The following is a 12,500-nucleotide window of genomic DNA, read 5'->3' on the forward strand; positions in this document are numbered from 1 at the left end:
TCTGTTCATGTTGTTGTGCAGCGAGAATAGCTGGAAACCCGAAAATGTGCCAAGGTTTTAAGCACCATGAGGTTTAGTATGAAAGAGGACTGAATGAATGTTTTGTGCAACACACGTTATTTTCGTGTTTCTTGATTAGCTCTGCGGTTGTAAGAGGAGCATGCGCTTACCTGCGAACTTTCACTCAAGTACCTTGAAGTTTGCTGCACTTACAAAGTTTAACAGAATGGCTGGGAGATAGTTGTTTAAGAAGGTTTCATACTGAGCAGCAGCCACTGCTAAGGTGGAACAATAAAGCTATTTTTATAGCTTGTAGCAGTACAGGACAGGAATAAACACATCAACCAGATAAAATTGCTGTGAGAACTGAGGTGGTGGGATGGTAGCATTTAAGATAGCATTTGACCAGGGGTTACAACTTCAAAAGTGTTTCAGGGAGCTACATGCCTGTGGCTTACATCTTCAGAAGTGTGTGGCCTTTTGGGTTTTTAGGTGCTTGATCTCCATTTTAGTGGTATTTAGGTGCCTGAATAAGGGTCAGGGGTTTGCATGCCTTTGGGCTTCTGGCCCCGTGTTCAGTTTTTTAAAGAACGTTATGCACATCTCTAAAAATATTTCCCAGAGTGGTAAATTTAATATAATCAGAGTGCTATACACTACTGTCCTATGTTTACTATGGACAACCAGAATTTTGCTTTTCAGTCTTAAATGAAAATTCAGCTTATAGATCTGCCTGGTTTCTATTATCTTGGCACACTGATTTGGTGCTGTCTTATAGGATGTAGTGCCACCTCCTCTATCAGCATGCTGCCTCCTCATTATCATTTAATTATTTATTGTTTCTATTGCAGAACACTTGGGCCTACTCAGTGAACAGCTGTCTGTGCTGGGGTGGAGCTGAGTATTTGGGGAATGAGTAAGGAGAAGTAGTTGCAGTAGCAGTCAGGATGGAGAAGTTGAAGTGCTTGCTGCTTAGAAATAAGAGATTGTTTCTTAAACTATGGTACTGGAAGAAGCAGCAGGTTTGGAGTTGTTTGTAATTTTTGAGACAGATAATGAGAAGCCATGCTGAAGGTGGCAAGGAAATGGCATTGCTGATTAACAGGGATAAAGAAAGTAGGGAATGGCAGGAGTTCAGTTTCATCCATTCAAGTTTAAATTGGCAGCAACATAATTAGAAGAGGTGGTCTCAGGTGCAGGCAGTTGTACAAGGCTCAGATAGAAGACAGATGTAGGAGGTAGATGTGGGTGTCATCGACATAAACTTGGAAGAAGGCACATATGAGGAAAAAAAAAAAAAAGATTGCCTAGACAGAGGAGTGAAGGAGAGAAGGGTAAAACAGTTTTTGTGGGACTCCACAGAAAATTAGAGATAGTGGAAGAGTGTTGCATCAAGTAAGGTACTTCTAGGAACAACTTAGTGACAAGAACTGTAAAAAAGATAGATTCTTGGAACAATTAAGTGATCCTGGCTGCTCTCCTGCTGAGGCACTGGCATGGTTACATTTGTTAGATCAGTTTGTTAGATCTGGTGGGACAGCAGCGCAAAGTGGTTATCTAGTCGGGAGCAGTTGTCATATTATTGTTCATATGCTTTGAAAAACGTATTGTGCAGTTGCTGCAGCCAATTTTCAAATGATAACTTGGCCATTATCCTCACTTTTTATGGCTCAAAATATGACTCCACATTATGGATTTGTGTTTTGCAAAACCAGCAACCTATCAACAAATGTTTATGTACTTCTACAGTCCGATGTGTGCTGATAGCCATATTAGATGATGTTTTTTTATATCAAAGTTGTCTTATCCTTATCACACTTATAATCTTTTCTTTAATCAGTTCCCTCTTGTTTTCTCAGCTAAAAACATCTCTATAATCCTTTTTTGGGGATTTGCAAGGGAGGTTGAGTGGTTCACCTGCTTCCTCGTACATTGGCAGTGGCATGACAAAGAAGTTATTGGTCCTTATTCAGTGCTCTTTAAACAGGTTTGTGCTGCCTGCTCTCTGCTCAGCCGTTCGTGTGGGCAGGAACATACTGCCTGTCTCTACGGTCTCTGAGACATGCTTTTGTGTTGAAAGTCAGAATATGGTGATGCTTTCCTGGGAATCTGTGAGGCCATGTGAATGCATAGGAGAGCTAGGGTCACTGTAGTGATCTTCACTTCCTCTCGCTGTTGCTCAAACTAAATGTACCTAACCATTCTGCTTAAGAAGCAAGTTCTGTCCTCTTGTTGCTTCCACATTTTTATTGTCTTTAGAGGCATATTGATGTTCACCTGCCCAGATATCTTTACAGCTACTAATGAAAAAATACCTACATTAACAACATAGACACAAGTGCACCTTGGGATGAATGTATTATTTATAAAGACTTACCATCACACCCCTCACAGTTACATTTTATGCTGCTTGTGGGTGTACTCCTGTGTCTTGTTGGCAATGCAATTAGTTGCACTGTGGGAGATTCCCAGGTTCAAAGCCAGGCATGTAAAATCTATTTCACCCCTTTTTAATATGTGGGTTTTTTGTAAACGAAAAGAAAAAAACAAAAATCATGTCACCCCTTCACAAAGTAGAATAACACTATTTGTGAAAATCTTACAAAGTCTGATCCAGCCTCTACTGCTGCTTTTTATACGTTACAGCTCAGCATAGTAGTACTAGACCAGTACTGCTCTGCAGGTGGAAGTGTGAGGGCCATTGAACACTTTGAGTTTTTCCAGTGGATCACAATTACAGAAACATCTGTGCTAAATAACTTTGTGCAGATGCACTGTGAAAATTCAGTGTTCAATAGCCCTCAACATTTCTAATTTCTTACTTGTGGTGGTGTAGTTTAGAAGTTGCACATTGGGTTGCAGTATAAAGCATATTGGAAACATTTGTGAAGGGCCTTTTTAGAATGCTTATGCTGCAGTGAAAGTACTCCCAAGCGCTTTTGTTTCTTTATTTAGACTTATTCCATTTAAAAATGGACAAAATGCATGCTAAGGATGCTATTGCTGCGTGAAAGTGCAGAGGTCTGGTATACTGGCTTGAAAAAATCCTAAAATAATTTTTTTTTTTTAAATTAGTAAATTAGGGACAGGAGGGAAACTTGATAAAGTTGAATTTAAAAACTATTGAATGCTACAGTGAGATCATACAGTTTGAAAAAGTTGGATGCGTATGCTTCCTCAGGAAATATACTCCCTACCTTCCATTCTCTTTCATCTAGGTGCTCTCTATATTGCAACAGCAGGAATGAAATAAAATCTTGAGGAATACAGGAGTAATTCTGTGAATACTTTGGATGGTTCCAGGCTTAACTTCCATAAAACAACTAAAAGGTGTAAATGCAGGTAGTGTTTTGCTGCTTCTTTTTATGGGGCTGATTTAATCTTTAACGTGATCCATGAAAATGCTTTGAACAGATCTTGATGTCAGTCTCAGTGGTGTCTGCAGTGCAGGAATGATTTGCTGGAATCTTTTTCTACGAGACACCCACTGAGGGACTTTTAATACTTTTCTCCTTCATCAGGGTATCTATGAAATTGTCTGGACTGGAGTTAACTATATATTTCAAATTTAAGCCTAGTCTATTGGGATAGGTAGCAAAGGGACAAGTCATGTGCTAGAAGTAGTGTGATATTTATCCTCTGTTCCTTATAGGCTGAGCTTATCCCGTATCATGGCAGTCAGCCCAGCTCAGCAAAAGCCATTTCCACTTCATTTCTCAATGTCTGATTTTGCTTCCATTGAAGTTAATGGCAAAACTCCCACTGTCTTCAAGTGCAGAGGGATCAGATATTCAGAGAGGTTGGCTACATTTTTAGTGCTTTCATCTACTTGGAAGTCAAATTTTGCACTTAACTTCTTCTAATCTTTTGGAAAGTTGAAGCTTTATTTATTTTCTCCCAACTATTTCTGTAGCCTGATGTTACACATTTCTGTGATTTTACTAGTTAGTGAGAACTTGTCATTACCCTGTTATTTTTTGGTTAGTTTAATAATTTTACTTTAATGTGAGAATAGAAATTTGTTTCCCTGTGATGAGATTTTTGTTGCTGTACTTTAAATCATTGCAACCTTTCCATGGGTTTAGGCTCCTGTTAACAAAGATCATAATATGACTAGCCATTCATAATTATTTGTGTTAATGAAATACTTGACTGCATTTATGGTCCATTTGGAAACAAGTATGAGTCCAATGGAGACAAATATGTTTTTCAGTGGATTTACATACATTTATGGATTAGAATCAGGCGTTCCTCCTTTTATAGTCAGCGTAGGTTTCACTAGGTTAAAAGGTTTTCCTGAATATTCATCCAGACATTTGTTTTTAAATAAGCTTCTGGTGTAAGTTTTGCACAAATTAAAAAGTACATAAAAACTGGAGGAGGGGAAGAAAGCAAGTTGAACAGAAATGAAAAACTAAGTATATTTAAGTTTTATGGCTTACAACCCCCCAAATTTCAGAGCTTTGTGAAATTAAAAGGTTAGCTATGAATAACCACAATCAAATCTTTTCTTTTGTCCATATTTAATTCAAATGAGATTGCTCCATATTGACTTCTAATGCTAAAAGGCCACCCATCATGGAATCCCTGCAGCCAATGAAGCAAGCAAGTGAATGCTTTCTTAAATGATGCTAATCAGTCCAGAGAGGCCTGCCCTCTATCCCCATCAGTATTCTGTAATTCAGATGTGCTGATAACCTGAAATTGAATGTGTCAGTATGCAGACATGTGAAGAAAAAAGGAAACTAAGAGGCAAAAGAGGCAGCTATAGAGACAATGCCTGTTTGATTTTTTTTTTCTTCTTCTAAGTGAAGAATAAAAAGCATAGTTGGTAGTTGTTCTCAAATGCTTACCAAGAGCTATACAAGAACATACAGAAAATTCATAAATAGGCTAGGCAATTTCCAAATTGAGAGGAAGTTAAAGAAAAAATAAGAAAATGAAGGAAAAAATCAACAAGCCCTAGACCCCCAAATAAAATACATTTTGAAAAGATAATACCAAAAGGTTAAAGTGTTTGTGTGTACGTAGAAAGGTTACAGTCTGGACACTTTAAAAGGGGGCTCTCTTACCTTTGTGGTATCTAGCAAAAGTCAGTTGCTATATCTCTTCTACATCTTGTTTTTTGCCAAAATTTAGATTTCAGCTGTTTCTTATCACATCTGGTTTAAATTTTGAACAGACACTTTCATGTCAGATGCAGATTTTCTTCCTAAGAGTGACATACGTTTGCTGTTTTATTAGACAGTGTTGTATCCCCCCCCCCAAAAAAAAAAAAAAAGATTGGTTTAATTTTTCTTTAACTTCTTTCAATATAAAAATTATTGTAACTTTCTGAAATAATTTTTGCAGAAACTTTGGGTCTCATTCTGGCCTGTTGTGCATGTGGCAGGCATACATCTGAAGGCAGAATTGGGTCCTTTGTTCTCAAAGCATTCTGCTGCTTCTCATGGTGTATGTTGGAGATGTTGCTTGAATTCAGATTTGACCTGCTGTGCTTGTGCTCAAGTTCCCCCTTATATTTCATCTATTCATAAAGAAGCATTGCAGTATATATTCCGTAATTTATGATGTCTGTGCTATATAAGCTTTTTAAGATGTTAGCAATGGAAGATCTTTTCTCCACTGACAGCTTCTGTCACAAATATATCGGAGAGACGATGATACTAGTGGTAGTGCTTCGATGAAAATTGGAATGCTGAGAGAAGATGTGTTTGTTAACCAAATTGTACTGATACAGTTTCCTTATACATGTTGTAGTCTGTGATGCTATTGAAAACCATTTAGCTTTTTTCGTCAGCGGGTCGCAGAGGAGGCAAGTGTCAGCATCTTCATTGATAATGGGAAAATGGGGACATTTGGAATTGGGACAGCTTGTCCAATTGAGTGAGTAGGTCAGCTGGCAGAGCTGGGAAGTGACCATGGTCTCTTGAATACTGCATTACCTACCAGTCCATGCTGTCAGCCCTTGTTGCTCTTCCCAAGAGCTCATCTGTCCTTGGAGGTGGCAGCCATCAGAAGTGTGTGTGCAGCAGCTTGTGGAGCAGCTGTGTCTGTGTCTGGAGGGCTGCTCGGTGGCCATGGGCTCACCTAGCTTGGAGGTATGTATGTGGGTATGGGTTATTGTGGTGGCCATGGCTCAAAACTTAAAACTGAGGAAACCGACTGACGGAAAGCGTAGTAGTTCCCATCTTGGACACTGTATTTGTTGTTCTGCTGGATGTTACAGGGCACCTGCAGAATTAGCTGTAGGCACAATCATTTGGGTTTACTATGGAATGATAATCTTCTCGACTGGAAAAGATTGTAATTTCTGAATTCTGGGTAATATTAGTATACTCTTCAGGCCTCAGTGAAAATATTTTAAAGGGTTTGGTAACTAGTTTTGGCCTCCAGAGGACTCTGGTGTGCATTTTCATCTTCCCTAATGCCCCCTCCGCCTCCCCACTGTCTCGCTGCCTACCACTTTTTCACCACAAGTGGACGGAGGCTTTCAGGGCTGACCAGCTCTGCTCGCTAGCTGGCGGCACGGTTCCTGTCAGAGGGCTGTGAACAGGGCACCAGATTCCTCACGGTTGGTGGACAGGTTCCCATTGACTTGTGTGTGCAGGGCCTAATGCTCCCACCATTAGCCTGATTTTTCAGTGCGCTGAGAACTGCAGGTTCTGTTAATCACTGGGATCTAAGTGTAATTAGCATTTACGAAGGGACCACTCAGATGCCCTGCTGCCACAGCTTTCCAAGTCTGTTGATGGAATGGAAAGAGACCAAGAACCGAACCCTGTTCTCTGGTCCCCTGTCTGCCATCAGGAGATTAGAGGCTAGCCTGAACAGGATGGAAATGACATCAGGAATTTTAATTATTTATCTGTGTACTTTTTTTATATCTTCTCATTGCTAGGATATTTCATCTTACCTTAAAAATATTTATTTGAAATTGTCAGTGATCAAAGGCTGGGAAACAAAACTGAGCTGGATATGGGTTTAAAATTTTTTTTCTTTTGGAGGAAATTGGAGTGTCAGGATAATTCTTGAGCATGCAAACTTTACAAGATGAAGCCAATCCAAATGTTACATCCTTAAGCTTCATAGTAGAAGATTAAAACTAACATACATATATATGATCAATTTTATCTACTGTGGGAATTCAAAGATAACTGGTATATCTTGTTTTTAATTCAAATAAAGTGATTTTTACTTGATCATTTTATACACACACACATGCGCGGACGCACTCCCTCACAAGCACACGTCTGTGTACTGAATTGATAAAGAAAGAACTCTGGTTAAATAATCCACTTTTGTCTGACAACGGAATCAGTTATAGAGGTGCAAATATGCAGAAAGCTATTTGGAAATGCATCCTCGTAGTTGTCAGGTTTTATTATGCAGGAAGGTGTCATGTTTGTTACGAAGCTGAGTGCAGATGGCAGAGTGGAAGAAATGGATCACTAATTTTAACAATGATTAATGAACAGAGATAGAAAATGAATTACATTGGACTATCGGAGGCAAGAAATATTTTTGAGAAAATTTTGACTCATCTGCTGTGCTGTTCTCTGTAAATTATTTTCTGAAATTCTATATGTTGTCAACAGTTGACTGCATTTTCCATTACTGTCTATTTCTGTTCTTAAGTACTTTTGTGTTATTAGAGATACATAATTTCAAAATACCAATACATTCCTGATTACTTAGAGAAAATATATGTAACAGTATGAATGTTCCAAAGGCTCTGGCCACAAATGTCCTGTTTTTATAATACTTTCTCATTCTTCACCATTTTATCACTACATTAGAAATATTTAGTGTAATTTTATTCTATTACTAATAAAAGGAGGTAGTTGGGGCAGAGGAGTCGTTCTGTGTTTTTTGTAAAAATAAGGAAAAACATAGACGCAAAGTTAACAATAAAATGCAGCCAAGTGGGTTAGCGTGGTTTTAAGCTTACAGTGCTGATTCCACCATTTGTGATTTCACAGTCTAACCGGGAAAAACATACACACAGCTGCTTTTTAAATTGCTACCACCCACGTGCTCCCCTCCTTCACTATAAACTCTGCTGGCGCGTATGCGCTCCCCGCACTTACCCACGCGCTCAGTGGCCAGTCTCGCACATCCCAGGCTGCAGGGGAAAAACGGAAGTTGCCACTAAGTTATAATTTGTTGTTTATCCTTGTTTTACAACCTGCTGAGATGTGCAGCCTCGCCAGCTAACCAGAGCTGCTTGCTGGTGGGATCTGAGAGCTGTGTGGGGCTCGCCCATCCTCAAAGGAGGATTAGTTCTGCTTGGAAAGAGCTGTGTCCTCACCACCCCTCCAATATTAAAATATATATTAAAATAGAAGAGAAATGCAGTGACTGAAACAGAATTAAATGTTTCCATTGTCAATTATATAGAGGTCCAGAAGCTGAGGTAAAATAGGGTGAAAGGCTGGCTAGGTCTTCAGCAGTGCCATAAGGCGTTTGCAGGGAGGAGAAGGGGTCTGACGGGTGAGATGTGGTGCCTGGCGCCTGTGTTGCAGCGACTACTGTCAGACTGCCCAGGAGGCATGCAGGTGGACTGTGTTAGAAGCGAGGGGAGCCTAGGAAAACAGTGGCTTGGTGTTTTTGGAAAGCTCTCTGGCATGTTTGTGTCCTGGATCTCTTTGCATGGCATCATGCTGAATCTCTGCTTTGGTCTCCAGGGCTGGACAGTCACCTGTGGTCCAGCCATGGGTGTTGGAAGGTAGATGGTCATTATTTTTCCTGTGTCTTTAGAGTGTTTGTAGCGTTATTTTGGTGATCATCATGCTGGTAAGCTTTGGTAATTCACTGGATGATGGTTACTTGCATCGCTACTACCCAGTACTATGTGTGAAGCAAAGCTTAGACCTCTTTAAGAGGTTTTGTTCCAGACAGGAAAATGCCCCTGTTTACATTTGATCTGAATTTGGCCTGTCACATCTCATTAACCATGTGTGCTAGGTGACTATACTTCACTCCCTTGCCGAGACCTCCTCCTGTTTGATGCTAACATGGTTGTCTGTACTTTCTGCTGTTTAAGGACCTGATCCTTTTACTTGTGTGAAGAGCTCATTCAAGAAATCTCATTGATTTCAAGGAGACTGTTTGTGTGCAAAAGAAGTGCTTGGCGGGATTTAGTCTTAGGCAAGCAGCCTTATTGCTAGAGTATTCACTTCTCTGTATGCAAAGTAATATTCTAAAGATTGCTTGCTCTTGTGTAAAAGAAAACAGTAATTCTTGGGGTAGGTGTAAAATTACTAAATAAATTTGTAAACTTTCCACATAAACGATCTCTTTCCTGCAATGTCAGGCCATGGTGGGAGACACATCTTCCCAGCAAGACACGTTGGGCTTGTGAGCAAACAGCAATTTCATGTCCATTGCCTCTTTTACAAGCATCAGGCTCAATCCTGCTGCTGCTAAGTGTATGGCAGTTTTGATTTTTAACTTTAGAAGCTGTGGAAGAAATACGCTTTGAGAACTTCAGGCTCAAGTTTCCAGGAGCTTTAGTCATAAATACAGGTATATAATATGCTCATGAATGATTAACTCTACCTAAATTGTGCTTACATTTGCAGAAATACTTGAAAAATGCACTGCTCTTCAAAATACATCAGGGGAGATTCCCCTATAGCATTTTGGGTCTTGGAATACATAAACTAACCTGGAGTAATTTTAACTTTTATCATCAGCTTGCATCTGTGGCCAAGATTTGTGATTTCTTCCGTATTCTGTTTCAAGGTGTGCCCTAATCTTGCTAGAAAGTGTTAGAGAAAATTTTAAATGACTTTATGAATGATTCTAACTCTAGTATTTTGCATGTAATTATGGTCCTGATGGGAACATACTTTAGAAAAACAACTACTGGAACAATACAAGTCCTGCTCAGGTTACATAGCATATGCTAAACACTGAGAAAACATACACCGTGCTTTAGTGAACAAGGTAGGGGAATGCTCCTGGGAGCCAATTTAGAATGTGACTTAAGGCAAGCGTGGCTTTTTGTCTCTGTTTCTTTTGGCAAACTGGTAGAACAGCAGTGGTGGCTGGAAATCCCTGGTAAGCCCCTGAGGTTGCTGTGCATGTACAGAGACCAGTCTGTACCTAGACCTTCACGAGGATGGGTGGATGTTAGCTTTGGACCTTGCCTTTGTCTGGGAAATTAGCATTGCTCTCATACGCTTCTCTTCTGCCTTGTCCTTGCATGGCAGAGATGAGCATGAGATGTGGAACTTGGATAGAGGTACACGGGAAATACTGAGGCTTTGACAAACCACTGCTGCCACGACAATAGTACTGTTTTCTACCTCGGTAATAAACAGTTAAAATGCCTTTTATTTTTTTTTAAAGAAGATCAATATATATGCAGTGAAGTGGCTGTCTGATCAATGTGCTGATTTAGATTTTCAAAATTTCCTCTTTGATAGTGTAGTTCTACTTGACTGTGTTACTATATATGTAAAGGCATGGGTTTTGTACCTATTGAGACATGTTATTTAAGTGAACGTTGGCCACACTGCAGACTTGAGGGTATGGGTGTGAATAAAAATCCCCTGTGGTCCTTCTTAGACCTCAGGTGGGTCATCTTAATTTCTTATGGCATTTTATTAGTTGGAGCTAATGCAAGTAACCTTAACTAAATTTTGCCTCACTGTTCTATAAAAAGCAGGAAGCACAATGAAAAAAGCGTGTTTTTAAAACATTAGTTTTGCTGGCGTGACAGCTTATGCACATAAATCATTGCAAAATGTTTGTGGGACTGACCCCTTGGTTTTTACCATTATCTTGGCTTAACTTAAAATACTAGTGTAGATGAGTTGGGTCTGTATCGACATTGACATTTTCCACTTGAGTGCTTTTTCTCTTATGTTTTTCTGTGTGTGCACAGTGTTGTATGTTTTAGCAGGTTTGATACATTTATGTAGTAATACATGCAAACAAAGGTGTATCTATATATATTTGAAATAGAAAATATACTAATATGAGCTATACCATGATCTAGAGGATATCCAGGAGGCCTGTCATACTTCTATTACTTCAGGTAAATAACTGATTGACCTTTGTGGTGTGCTGATACTTCACTAATCAGAACCTGAAATCTGTATAACAACACTTCATTTACTTGATAGACAAAAGAACAATTGCACTTGAAGTAATGTGATTTCTAAATAGACACTGCCTGTCAAAAATAAATGCATTAGAAGTAAAATGTAGCTCAAGGAGACAATTAGCAAACAGAGGTGACACTGTAAACAGGTGCACCCATTATTCCCAAAGCTTGTGGCAATATATTCACATCTTTTAGACTGATGGAAGATCATGTGACAGTTTGGTGAATTATCTATCTGTATCATCTGACTGATGAAGCCTGCTGCAGTTGCAGATCATTTAAAAATGCATCTCACAAATTACATGGTAGCTGGGAAAAAATGCAGGTTTTTCCGAACAATGCTTTTCTAAAGCTATGTGCTGGAATACCTAATTTTTCTTTGAAAGGAAGTAGACCATTTCATTATGCTATGTATACAGTCAGTTAAGGTTGTGCAAATTCATTACAATGTTTGTTAATCTATAAAACATTTTCTATTCCAGTTTTAGTGACATTGAATATTTTTTTATGTGCTATTTCTGAAACATTTTTTCCTATGAGCTGAAAGGGAATAACACATTTTTTTATATAGACTTCTTAAATCGCTACTTATCAGGGAAGATTTGAGATGAGAACATTTGACCTACATCTTTTTGTGGGTTATTGGATTTTTTTTTTCTACATAGAAAATGTAAAACAAACAAGAAAGAATCTATAAACAAACTCCCTCTTTCTTTCTCTACTAGACTGTGATGAGAGCAGTATCACTTATGAAATGTCCTCTTATGTGATGTGGTGAAAACTGCCTCAGATGGTGTTTTGTAATTTGATGCACTAACAAGATAGTTAGGAATGAAAAATGCATTTTCCCAAGCTGTCATTTCATAAGTATTTTATATTTTCTTCTTTTTAAAACTGTGGATTGATGATTGTTTCAGTAGAAGTAGAGTTGTGTATCAGTGGATAGTTGTTGCAGATGACAATTAGACTCCAACGGGACACCCTTAACACCTGACCATTTAATTGTATCCTGTGTGGTGTGTTGTTGTTGTTGTTGGGTTTCTTTTATACTAGCTTCAATTACGGTTATAATTCGAGGCACTCCTGTGGAACTAGATACACCATAAAACTGCCTTTAGTCATTTGGCACATACCTATTCTCAACAGAGGTGCTTTACAGATGCCCCAGGATCAGAACTGGGAGATTTTAATTTTCCCTTTACTGTTTCATACCAAAATCCTGCAGGTAACACCCATATCTATACACGCACAAGTAAAGAAAAACTTCAAGTCTTTCCAGCAAGTAATAGACGGTGGACTTTGTCCTGCAAACCCTTTTACTTTGCTATTAGTTGCACATCCAAGTCATACAAACCCAGAGGTGAACTGAATTGAAATAGTCTTG

At 39.0% G+C, this 12,500-nt stretch overlaps 1 protein-coding gene across 14 annotated transcripts in view; it reads left to right on the forward strand.

Moving 5' to 3' along the window:
* The window catches only part of ZNF536 (zinc finger protein 536), a 352,088-nt gene that overhangs the window by 33,647 nt on the left and 305,941 nt on the right, over positions 1-12,500 (forward strand). The window contains exon 1 of one of the 14 annotated variants that reach the window (XM_074912933.1): positions 3,298-3,342. The exons of the other annotated variants lie outside the window; for them this stretch is intronic. The gene's annotated coding sequence lies outside the window, so the exon portion shown is untranslated. Of the gene's footprint in view, positions 1-3,297; positions 3,343-12,500 lie in introns of those variants that run through there. 14 annotated transcript variants of the gene reach the window in all.

Source organism: Athene noctua, chromosome 9, assembly GCF_965140245.1.
Source record: "Athene noctua chromosome 9, bAthNoc1.hap1.1, whole genome shotgun sequence".
NCBI classification, from domain to species: Eukaryota; Metazoa; Chordata; class Aves; order Strigiformes; family Strigidae; genus Athene; species Athene noctua.